The following is a 12,796-nucleotide window of genomic DNA, read 5'->3' on the forward strand; positions in this document are numbered from 1 at the left end:
AAGCGTTTCTCAAATAAAAAAAAATGTTTGTCTGGCCTTTCTTTAGCCATCTTTTGTCATCTGATGTTAAGAATGAATAAATTAGTTGTTATTTAGACCACAACTCCTCCCATTGTTCTGATTAACATTACCTTTGCCATTTTTATTAAAGTCTTAATTGTAATTGATAGAGCAGAACCTTGCATTTGGTGAACTGCTACCAGGATGTAGGTCCATGGCTTTTCTGTGATGCTGTCATTTAGCGTCCTTGCCAAACTGGTCCTCTTTATGTTAATCAAAAATATGATGCAGTAGAATGTTGTAGATACTTATTTCTCTGATTTGTGTTGTTTATGTGTTTATTTGTTTTATTTACAGTGTATCTGGGTCTGTGGCTTCTGTATCACAAGTTCCGCCGTTGCTAACGGCGTTGTCGTTGAATTTTTGTGATGTTTCCTATTGTATTTGTTTTGTATTTTATTGTTGTCATTCTGGATCTAGTGTACTATCCTTGTAGTCTCTGACTGCATAAAGCTTTTCTATTTTTTGACGTCATTGTATTGTACTGCATATATCTTGTGGATTGCATGGATAATTGAAGTTTGTTGTTGATAGAGTACTTGAATGATAACGAGAAGTAAGGCACGGAGACAAGTGGACTGGGAGCGGGAAAATAAAGTGTACGTCACTGATTTGATTTGATTTGATTTTAACAGGAGAGCTAAAACAGCTTAGGTCTAACCCGTCACTGCCCGCACCGAAACTAGGTTTATTGTGCGGTATCTCTCCCTGCGTATCTAGTAAAGCCGACCAGTGCCCTTCAATAGTGCAAGGAGTCCCTCTACCAGTTTTTTGTTAGACACAATTTCTTCAGGTCAAGTTGTCCCGAAGATTCTGTATCTTTTACTCTCCAATGATATGCATTCAAAGATTAAGAGTGATGCAGTTTCTTCACCCTCATCGCAGATCCTACACTTAGGGTCCTCTTCCGTTATACCCATTGTGAGTAGGTGTTCTTTGAAGTTCACATGACCAGTCATCAGTCCAGTCATGAGTTTCATCTCTTTCCTGTTCAATCCCAGGATTACAGAGCTTCTTTTAAAACAGGGTTGGGCATCATTACCTTAACATGTTATTGTTTATGGAGCTTGGTCCAATATCCTACGTGCTGTTTCCTAAGCCAGTTGTGTAGTTCTAATTTGATCATAGCCTTGGTGATTGTCAAGACAGGTTCCGGTCCAATAAATGAAGTTGTTGCCCCCATCCTAGCTAATCTATCGGCTTGTTCATTGCCATAGATCCCTGAGTGGCCAGGGACTCACACTAGGTACACCATATTGATTCCCCCTAGCAATCTGCAACAATCTTAGCTCTTGTTGCAGGAGCTGCAAATGATTTCAGGGATGCCTGGCTGTCTGAATAGATGTAGATGCTACGATCATTGTAGCACCTACTCATATTCTCCTTCACACATACCCTGATTTCAGTAATTTCGGCTTGGAATACGGAGGCCAGTTTCCCTAGAGAGATGCTGCTCTCCAGTCTTGGCTGAACCCCATAAAACCCTGCCCCAACGCCTTGATCTGTTTCCAACCCATCAGGGAACCACACGATGTCCCCTGTACAGTGTCAAACTGTTTTCTCCCAGTGCTCCCTTCTTCCAATTATTATATTGTAATTCTTGTCGAAGCAGTTAGAAGTTATTATATAGTCAGCGGGCATTTCCACAGCCGTACCTATATTTATCTCACTCACTCTGATAGCGTGTGAGTCTGGATATCCAAATGAGACACAGTTTTGGCCAGTTTTAAGTCTGTGTGCCCCAGCTGCTATCTCCTTCGGAACCCAAAGATGAAGTGGAGGCATGTCCAGCATTGCTTCCATTCCAGCGGTTGGTGTGCTGCTAATTCCGCCTGTTTTGGCTAAGCAAGCCCTCTCGGCACCTTAGTAATATCTTTAGTAGCAACCCACTGTTCTATCTTCCTACATCACACTACGGACCCATAGGAAATCCTAGGTCTAACCACTTTGGTGTATATCTAGTGCATACCCCTGGGGCTTAGGCCCCAGTTTTTGCCACAAGCCCTCCTAGTACTCACTAAAGTGCCTTTTGCCTTGGAGCAGATACTCTTAATATGAGGTGTCCAAGTTAGCTTCTCATCCAAGGTTACCCCTAGATATTTCACTGTCGCTTTCACAGGTAGAGTTTCATCGAAGAGCTTTAGATTCCAACTTGCATGCTGAATATGTCTCTTCATTAATGTCACCACAACAGTCTTCTTAGGATGAACTCTCAGAACCTGTTTAATCCACAGTTCTTGCACAATGTCCTACCCTCCTTGTGCCATATTCCTAACATTGTCAGTAAATTTTTAAAGTATTACTATGAAAAGGTCATCTGCGTCTCCTTGGCAGAAGCATTGTCTGGAATATAGTTCCTGAATGAGTCCTTTCACCACTAGATTCCACAATAGAGGGGTAAAAACTCGTCCTTGTGGGCAGCCTGTAGTGGTCTTCATTACCATCTTTTCTTTCATCATGGCAGCCTCTACCTTCCTTCCACTGAGCATGGCTCTGGTCCACCTAGATATAGTGGTCCCCAGATCATGCACCTCTGCTGCCCTTACCATGGAATCGAAGTTCGTGTTGCTAAAGGACCCCTCGATGTCCAGGAAGATCCAGAGGGCTATTTCTTGGAAGTGAAGTGCTTTTTCCACCTTCCCGACGTGTTGTTGGAGAGCTGTTTCACATGATTTACCTGGTTGGTATGCGTGTTCGTTCAGGCGTAGAGGGACCCTACATAGCCTCCTATCCTCAACGAATACATTAAGCACTTTTTCCAGTGTTTTGAGAATGAAGGAGGACAGACTGATTGGTCTCATATCCTTGACCTTGGTATGATCGATCCTCCCTGGCTTTGGAATGAAGACAACCTTCACTGCCCGCCAAACATTGGGAATGATTCCTACTGTTAAGTTAACCCTAATGAACCTGCAAAGGATTCTTATAAGCTATCCTCCTGCCTGTTGCAGGAGAGCTGGAAAAATTCCATATGGGCCTGGTGACTTGAACGGCTGGAATGTTTCCATTGCCCATTAGATTTAGTTGAAGTTCACACACTCCTTGGCCGATTCCCAGTCCTCTCTTCGAGTGTCTGCAAACCGTTGTCTGTCTGGGGTCACATGCTGGTCTGTGTTAGCCGGCAGAGCATATGGAGGAAAGTGAGTTTTGAGGACCAATTCCAGTGTCTCATGTGCTGTCTTTGTATATTCCCCATCCTCCTTCCTCAACGTACCTCCTAGGTTAGTTGGTACTTTAGTGAGAATCTTGTGAAGTCTGGCTTGTGCAGCCGTGCCTTCCACTTTCTCACAGAATGCCTTTAGGATGCCTCCTTTGCTTGTCTTATTGCAAGTTTGTAACTGACAAAGGCCTCACTATATTTAGCCCATTGGCCCTTTCGTTTCGCAATATTAAACAGTCTCCGTACCTGTTTTCTTTGCGTTTCCAATTTGTTATTCCACCAAGGAACACTCCTATTTGAACACTTTCTGGTGATTGTGCAGTCATCCAGATATGAGGTCGCTATGGCAGAGGTACTTCCTCAAATTCTGCTGCTTCCTTATTGTGGTTTTAATTTCCGACAAGCCTAAGTCAAGGTCCCTCCTATATGTTTCCCAGTCTGTTTTCCTGGGATTTCTGTAAGTGATGGTCTGTCTGATTCCCATTTCAACCTTGAATTTAATGTACATGTGGTCCAATGAGGATGGCTCCAACACCACATGCCATTGTTTGACATAGCTACCCATCGTCATTGAACCAAATGTTATGTCAATTACTTCTTCCCTTCTGCCATTCCTGAATGTAAGTTCATTGCCCCTATTCAGGACCTGTTAGCTAAGAGGTATTCAAGAAGGTACTCACTTCTACTGTAGGTATCCTTGCTGCCCCACCCTAGGTTGTGGGCATTGGCATCGCACCCCACAAGCAGTCGGTCACCTTGCCGATGGCAAGTCTCTACCAGTCTCCTCACCTCCATGGAAGGGGGACAACTGTCTTTGTAAGGAAGGTATGCTGAGGCCAAGACAATTTCCCTCGTGATACCTTCCTCACATTGCTGCATTATGATGATCACTAAGTTCCTAGTGCAGAAATCCATCACTGGCATGATAGAGATACCGTTTCTAACATAGATGCATGTTCTGGAGTTTCTTAGATTTCTAGCATAGATCAGCTTTCCTCCAGGGCCTCCGAGGCCCGATACACCGCCTTTGTATAAATAGGGTTCTTGTATCAGGGCCACGTCCACTTCCTGTCTTCCCAGGCAGCCGCTAAGGGCAGCAGAGGCCCCTTTACTGTGCTGCAGATTAATCTGCAGCACCTACAGGATCCGTCTTACTGCCATCTTTGAGGTCTTTGAGAACCTTGATGGTGATCTGGGAGAACCATAAAAACAGTTCCAGGTCCTGCTCTCACATCGCCTTCAGGGACAGCTCACCAACCTCCATCACTAGGGTTCGTCCTTCTGGAGCAACCTTCTGGTTAATAACTCTCCAGTCTTCTGTCGGGGCTTTTGGGTTCTGGGCCCCTATTTTCCCGAACAGAGTCTTGGGAGGGACTTCCTTAAGGATCTTGGGAACCCATAATGATATCTTTACAGTCTTCAGAAGCTCCGCTGCCGTCTTGACCAGCAGCTTCACATCCTTCCCACTGGATATCGTGGGCATCTTGTCCTTAAGCCATTCTACTGGGTGCACCCCCTCACAGACAAAAATGAATGCACCACGGTGTAGATAGTCCCTCCTGAATTTGGGACCTGGGCCAGCGTCCCCCCCAATCTTTTCAAAGAGGGCCATCTGTACTAGTTCCTCCTGCTGCGAGGTAATGGCCACCAGTGGATAACCTTCCTGGATAACTGCTATCCTAAAAACCCTATTTCTTGCCTCGGTTTTTTTCTCGACTCGCTTATCCAGGGAGGAGGGAGTCTTTGATCCCTCCCTTATCCGCTTACTACCCGTCATTGACGTTGTGGGGGTCTGCGTGTCCCCTTCAACCTTTTCCTGGGGGTTTTGGGTTCTAGTCATTTTACTTCACTCCATTTGTGTTTAGGAAGCCATTTTTTTCCTTCCTTTTCCCTCTGTTCCCTGAGTAGCTTCCTCCTTTGGGCCCCAGAGAAGCCTTTGGTCTTAATCTGGTCTAGCTTCACGGTTACAGTTCCCACTTCTGGCTCAGGTCTAGACCCTGATTCAGTAGTGGAAGTGCCTTCCATCGGTTCTGTCCTCGATGTTTGGGTATCTGAGGTCTCAATTTGCCCCTCAGTTTCTTCTTCTGTAATCGTGTCCACACCAAGAATACCCCACGTGGTGTAAGGCTAATTACTCAGGGAGGTCGCCCGGTATCCCTGAGGCTCCGTTTGTGACACATCTTCCCATGTGCCACGCACAGATTGCATCACACCTGGGGTTGGGTCAGCGAACAGGGTAGGACTAGGAGTGGATAGGGAAGAAGGGACGTCGTGCGACACTCTTAGTCTGATCCATTGGCTGAGGCCTTTCCGGCAGTAGGTCCTCTACCTTTGGCATAGCCCTCAGAATGCCGTAGATACGCAAGCCTCTCCACCCGCACGGACAGTGCTTCGTGAAGGTGGTGTCACCCGGAGTGGAAGTGTACATCATAGAGGAACAGCGCAATCAAACGATCGAGGCACAGTTCGAATGTATTGCGGCGTTTCAGTTAAACGGTGTTAGCAACAACGATGTCGTCAAACAAGGAAATCAGGGGGACGAAAGCAATATGGTTTATCTTGAGGGAACAGACAGCGTCAGATAGTGTGTGATAGAAGATGTGAGCGTACCACAACATATCGAAGCAGAGGTGATTATTATAAATCTGGAAAGAGAAGAGAGGGAGGTATCAGAACACAATGATGCAGAAACAACACCGCAGAAATCAAGTATGAGTTCACTCGATCACTGTGCTGAGGAAAAGGAAGAGGAATTCAATCTGGTGGCATTTTTAATGGGAATGGAGAAGAAACTTGACAGATTAAAGGAAATGGAGGCTTGACTAAAAGGAATAGAGTAGAAAATTGAGACGAGGACGGACGTACAAAATATCGGTGCTGAGGTTAATCAGAAGCGAGAGGAACACAAGACATGGGAAATTTGACTCCAGTGAAACCTACGTAAAGTAAACACCAAAGCAATCAAAAGTTTAAAGATTGCACGTGATGCTAATAAGGCGGCAGAGGGAGCCAGGACAGTAGAAAATTCTGGAAGGTGAGTTGAAGCATTGAAAACGAGTAAACTCACAGAAATTCAAGTACGAGAGGCAGTCATCAATTTCAACAAGGAAGTCGAAAGTTTGGAAGAGCGGTAAAATGACGCGGAGCAGCCCATCGACACGAAAATATGTGAAGCCAAGTATCTTCATGCGACAGGGGCCATGGACTCTCCTTTCGTTCAAATCGCAACAGGAAACTATCAACACGCGTATGGAGAAGATATTGGATGAGGCGCTAAGGAAACAATCTCAAATGCAGCCAAGGGCGAACGCATCAGAACCACAAACAAATTCGGACGGTACGGATAACTTCATACCGTTAGCAGCTAATGCGAAGCCGTGGAGGCAGCACAAATGAGGGGACGCCGAACAAGCACATCCAAAGGACGGATATTTTCCATCGGACGGAAGTTGTCGACAAAGCGACATTTGATTTCCAACACTTCTTACAAGTCCTAAAATTAGAAACTTTCTGAGATGAAGGTACCTTTACTCATACACTCACTTGGATATCACAAATTGACCTCTTTTTAACTCCAAATTGGCCAAAAAACTACAAATTAGATTTTTTTGCTGAAACTTGAAGAGTCAGTTGCGGAGAAAATGCGCGGAACATCAGCGACGTGTAGAAGTTACCAGTAGCTCAGGGACCGCTTCCTAAATATCTACTGATCCAATGAGACTCAAGAGCACATAAGCTCGAGATGATTGTTGGCAAAGATTTCGAGAGTTCAATCTACAAAATACCAGTCACGTTTCTTGATGCAGTGATTGCCAAGAACCAGTGTCTTGATGTACCATGCTCTGCCAGTAAAATCATACTTCACTGTTACACCAAACTTCTGTCAGCATATTAACAAGTATTAGCTGGCAGATATAATGTTGAACTCAGCACTTTCCGTAACACTCTTTACGAATCAGGGTACGCATTACGAGCAGAGAATATCCGATAACACAAAAGAAACCCTTACAGATACGTCGCGGGCCCTATGTCGCGTCCACAACATAAACATTGCAACAATAGGAAAGGAAATGTACGAAATGAAACGCCTTACGGAAACCAGTCACGGTCGGGATATTTTCAGCATATTTCGGGAGTAATGAAGATGAACAACGGAGAGACTGGAATGGGGACTGCAATAATTATGTACTATGCCACAGATCGTGGTCGTGCGGTAGCGTTCTCGCTTCCCGCGCCAGGGTTCCCGGGTTCGCTTCCCGGCGGGGTCTGGGATTTTCTCTGCCTCGTGATGACTGGGTGTTGTGTGATGTCCTTAGGTTAGTTAGGTTTAAGTAGTTCTAAGTTCTAGGGGACTGATGACCATATATGTTAAGTCCCATAGTGCTCAGAGCCATTTGAACCATTTTATTATGCAACAGAGGCTGAAGTGGAGGGAGGAATGAAGGCTATGGACCATAAAACATTGGATATGTGATCAGTGGCTCGGGTTTCAATGATAATGGAAATGGTGAGCGAATGAACAATGGAAGAAACGGAAGTGGAGGTCAGGTCAAGGAAACTGAGATTCGGGGACCGTACCCAAGACGAAGGGCGCTAGGAAATGACAACCAACGTCAATGACAAGTTGAACAGGCATACGAGGGCCTAAACGCGTTTGTAAATCAACTCGGTTCTATCGTCATCAATGGCACTATGCCTAGATATGGTGATCTTGGAGAAACGTTACTGGATGTTTTCTGTTCTGAACAAGCCACAGATTGTTTAATGGTCGTTGACAGTCGAACATGAGTATAGTAGCACACGTTTTGTTCAGTTATAATAGTGTTAATGACAAGTCATTTCTCTAGAATCTTTTTTTTGTAATTCCACCATGGTAAAACGCATAGGAAGTTCTCCTATTACTGCCAGTCGAAAGAGTTACACACTGCTTCAATTTCATTGCACAAGTATTTCTTCATAACATACACTCCTGGAAATGGAAAAAAGATCTTGGACGATAGTTTGTACTAAGTAGCGTGAGGTTCACCTGGTTAACCGTGCGATTTACCACACTGCCTTCGGAGCGGGAAGGTGTGTCGGTCCCCATCACGTATCGGCCCGGCGGATTAATATCGAGTTTCAGTGTGCCGGCCAGCCTGTGGACGGTTTTTAAGGCGGTTTTCCATCTCCTCAGCGAACACGGGATCGTTCACCTTATTCCGCCGAAGTTACACTATGTCGGCGATTGCTGCGCAAACACTGTCTCCACGTACGTGTACACCATAATTACTCTACCACGCAAACATTTGGGGATACATTCGTCTGGTGTGACACTTTCCCAGGGAGGTCCAGTGGGGGCCGAAGCGTACAATAACCTTGGTTTCAGTGTGGGGCAGCGGTGGTGTGAGTTGCAAATGTTTCTGTTCAACGTGATGCAGTACGACATCTTCCAGTTTGTATGTGCGGCACCTCCTTGGAGCACCAAAGTCAACCCAGCTGACGGTCAAGTTGCCCTATCTCGAAGTTGGTGTGTAATTCTGGCGAAAAAGTCGAGGGATCTTACGTTGCGGAAAACGATCTCGATGAAGCGGTCGACCAACTCTTTCGTTACCGTGAGGTTCGTGATTCAGAAGGATAATGTCGGCGTATTCTGCAAACGCGTATTCAACCATGTTGCCCTAACACTCATAGACACGTGAATGAGGCTTGAATCAGGTGAGAAAGTTAGGAAAGACGTCAAATGACATCAGCCGATCCGACGAACGACACACCATCATGACTACTCTGTTGCATATCCACCTAGCAAACATGTTTTCAAACGGCTGTGGCACTGAAATAGTACATATCTGGACATGGGTTACTATTCAAAACATTACGGCCTCACTCCCCTCTACAAGTCCTAGAAGAGTGCAATGGAGATTTCCGAACACCCTGTATATAGAAACCATGACAAGAGCTCTGAGTATCCAACTAATCTAGCACGACATTCACAGGTATCAGCATAATACAAATTTTGTACACCATATAAACATTTAAAATGAAAATTACTCTCAATTTAAAAAAGATTTGCGTCGCACCCACGTCCGCTCCTACGTCTAAACTCAAGCGCCTCTATTACCACACCCACTAATTTGTTTTCCCAACTGTTCGCCATGTCGCACAGGTGCTCTGTGCTTAGTGCGAGGAGCCCATCGCAAGGTAGAACTTGCTTCACTTCAGTATAAGGAAATCTATAAAGCAGACAGTGGGAGGCATCAACAGTGTTGCTGAGGACCTCTCACTCTAAACCGTGTTTCCCTAGAAGCACGACTTTTGAGCCACTTGAGAACGAAAGGATGTTATGAGTCGGCAGAGTCCCAAAACTTAAATACGTTGCGCAATTGTGTTTTCCCACAAAACGATTCCGCAAGCGCATTGACTGACTAAATCAGTCCACACCTGCTGTCAGGGAGGCGTGAGCCAACAAAGTGTTACTACCTTAACCAGAGTGTTAATATGCTGTACAGTAATAACAGCTCATGCAGGAGATGTGGAAATTCCTGGGTTTACTGATAAGAAAACATTTAACGGACCATGGAGAAGAGGGTTATTTACGTGAAATTCACGGGAAGCGCAGATAAATGGTGAGCGATGTATTGTGACACTGCTTTATTTAACATTAATAATCCTCGGCACTGAAAGGCACTCGTGGATTTATACAGCACACTTTGGAGCCATTATGCTTATGAACGTTACTTGACGTCCAGCAGCTGCTTCACTGAAACTCACCGTACAACACTGTACATTCATCCAGAATCATTTGGTCTCGGAGATGACGCACTACCCAGAGCGCATTACCTACTACGTGAGATAAAAATTTTTGCTACCAGGAAAACCCGGCTTCATTGTCAATATACAGTGCGTGATAGTGATACGTATTAATAACTTTAAAGTTTTACTCATCGGGTTACACGTAGGCATTTCCACGACCTACCATGCTACACTACTTTACATGTTTCAGGAAAGCCAAAACTAAGATATAGAAATCATATTACCGTATATTCGTTACATCATTACCCATCTCACCAGGTCAATCTCATTCTAGTATACAGCAAATTAGCCATTAAGATAACTACTAAGTGGCACAAAGATTGCTAAAATGTTTTAAGAATCCCTTTTCCAGGGTAAAAGTCATCTGTTTTCACCACTAGACAGGTTTCGTTCTAAATGTAAGCTTATTACTCTCCTACTACATAGCCTTCTAATTACGGTGCTCAACCGTTGATCATATGTGGGCAGCGGGTTCTACGAGGAAGTTTAATAAGCAATACAAAACACTTTTTTGTCTGTCGTTTTCGGTTGAAATAATGCGGATTTTTTATGGGGCATCGTACAACAATTGCGCTTAAGCCCCAGTAAGTTTCGTGAGATTCCGCTAAGTGTCAGCGCTATTCCCAGCCTTCAAAATGGGGTATGTAGCGAATGTGTGTTCAAAGCAGAGAGATGTCACTCAGTTTCTTTTAGCAGAATAAGTGATCATCGCACGTATTCATGAGAGCCTGTAGAATGTCCACAGAGACCTGGCAGTGAACAAAATCACGATGAGTCGTTGGGCGAGGCGTCTGTCATCGTCGCAACAATGTCGCGCGAGTCTGTGAAATCTCCTTCGTACCGGCAGGGCATACACAACTGTGACGGACACACTCATTAGAGGTGATCAACGGATCACAATCAAACACCTCAGTACTTCATTTTGGTAGTGCTCACCAATCGTCCACTATGCGACGCTCTTTGCAGTGACCGTGCAAACGGCCTACGGCTAGAGCGACATCTTCGAATTGCGGTAGTTGCTGGGCTCCCCGGTTCCGACGGAAGTTCTCCCGACCGCCATGGACCCCCAGCGCCAGTGCTTCAGGTGCCAGGGCGAGGGCCACGTCGCGAAGTATTGCCGCAACGTGTTCTCAGCAGAGCACGACAGCCGCGCCTGCGACCGCAGCAGTAACATTCTACCGACTAGCGTCCGGGGGGCGGCCCGCACGTCGCCAGCTGGCGCGGCTGCCCGGCTTTCTCGAGACGCAACCGTGCCGAAGCGGCGAGGCGGCCGCAGCCGCACCGACGCAGCGGAAGAAGAGAAGACGATGTCGGCAGCGACGTAGGGCGCTGATCAGCCCGGCCGAGGGACAGCGCAGAAGCAGCTCCACCTGCCAGGAGCGAGGACGACCGCCCGGAGACGGGCAGTCGTGATGCATCTCGAGCCCCCGAGAACAACTGTGGCCTCGATGTCAGCACCGCCATGAAGGAGGCCACTACCGCCCTCAAAGCCGTCATGGCGACAGAGGGCTGCCTTCGCAGCCGCCGTGGCTGCAGAGTTGGAAGAGGCCTTGAGGCAACTGCGTGCGGTCTTCGCCCAAGGCCTCCGCGCAGTAGTACCTGCGAACATTACCGCGACCTCGCAGAAGGACGTACGCGTGCCTGTCCCAGCGTCTGCCCCAGCAACACCGCAGGTGAAAGGTGGAAAGAGGACAACCGCCGCCCCAGCCGTATCGACAGCGACGCCGACCGCCCCGGGGGCAGCACCCGCAAAGGGCCGAGAAGTCAAAGAGGAAGCTTTCATCACGCAACGGCATGCATTTCACCGACGCTGTAGCGGCGCAGCTCACTGAACAAGCAATGCTACTTGAGGCTACGATGCAGCAGAGCAGCGCCGTGCAGTAAAGGAGGATGCCGTTCAGCACCAGCCTGATGAAGCTGTGCCAAGTCACTGACGGCACGGCAGAGGGCGAAATGGCAACGCGGGCGTTGCTGCTCTGATGTAACACACTGTTGAGGATGCGATTATGTTGTTCCCATGAGGCTTCTGCTATCAGAATATCGTCCACATATAAGGTGATGTGACGATTTAAGAACTCAGATAATATGGAATTTAGCCCTCGAATGAATGCTGGCGAGAAAATGTTCAAACCAAAACGAAGTTTCCGAAACTGATAACAAACGCCGAAACAAAGGAAAGCTGTGTATTTTCTACATTCTGGATGAAGTTAGATCTGATAAAAGCTGGATCTGAGATCAATGGAAGACAACACTTTTACACCATTAAAATTTTGAAGAAGTTCTTCCAACGTTTGCGGCCTGTCTGTTTCAGGAATAATGACAGTATTGATTTGTCTCGAATCTAAGACAAGCCTGATCGATCCATTATTCTTCTCAACAACATGTAATGGATTGTTGTATGAGCTTACTGCAGACTCAATAATGCCGTCGTCAAGCATAGATTGTATTTCTGTTCTAACACGGTCCCTATAATGTGCTGGAATTACGTATGGTCTAACACAAAATTTAGTATGCTCACGAACACGAAATTGGTATTGAAATCCCTTGATTGTTCCTGTTTTGTGAGTAAAAACTGTGGAATGTGCTTGTAAAATCTCAAAAAGGTCCTGCCTATCAGTGTCATTACAATTCTCAATTGTTTGAATTTAATTCTGAATTAACTCATTAGTTTCAATTGTGCCGTCGATATCATCCCAGTCAGTACTTGCAGAGCGACTGTTAGTGTCTAGTTCCGTAGTAAATTCCGAACTGTTGTCTAACAGAAGGTAAAGCCGATTAATTTCCTCG

The sequence above is a fragment of the Schistocerca gregaria genome, chromosome 5 (genome assembly GCF_023897955.1).
Source record: "Schistocerca gregaria isolate iqSchGreg1 chromosome 5, iqSchGreg1.2, whole genome shotgun sequence".
NCBI lineage: Eukaryota > Metazoa > Arthropoda > Insecta > Orthoptera > Acrididae > Schistocerca > Schistocerca gregaria.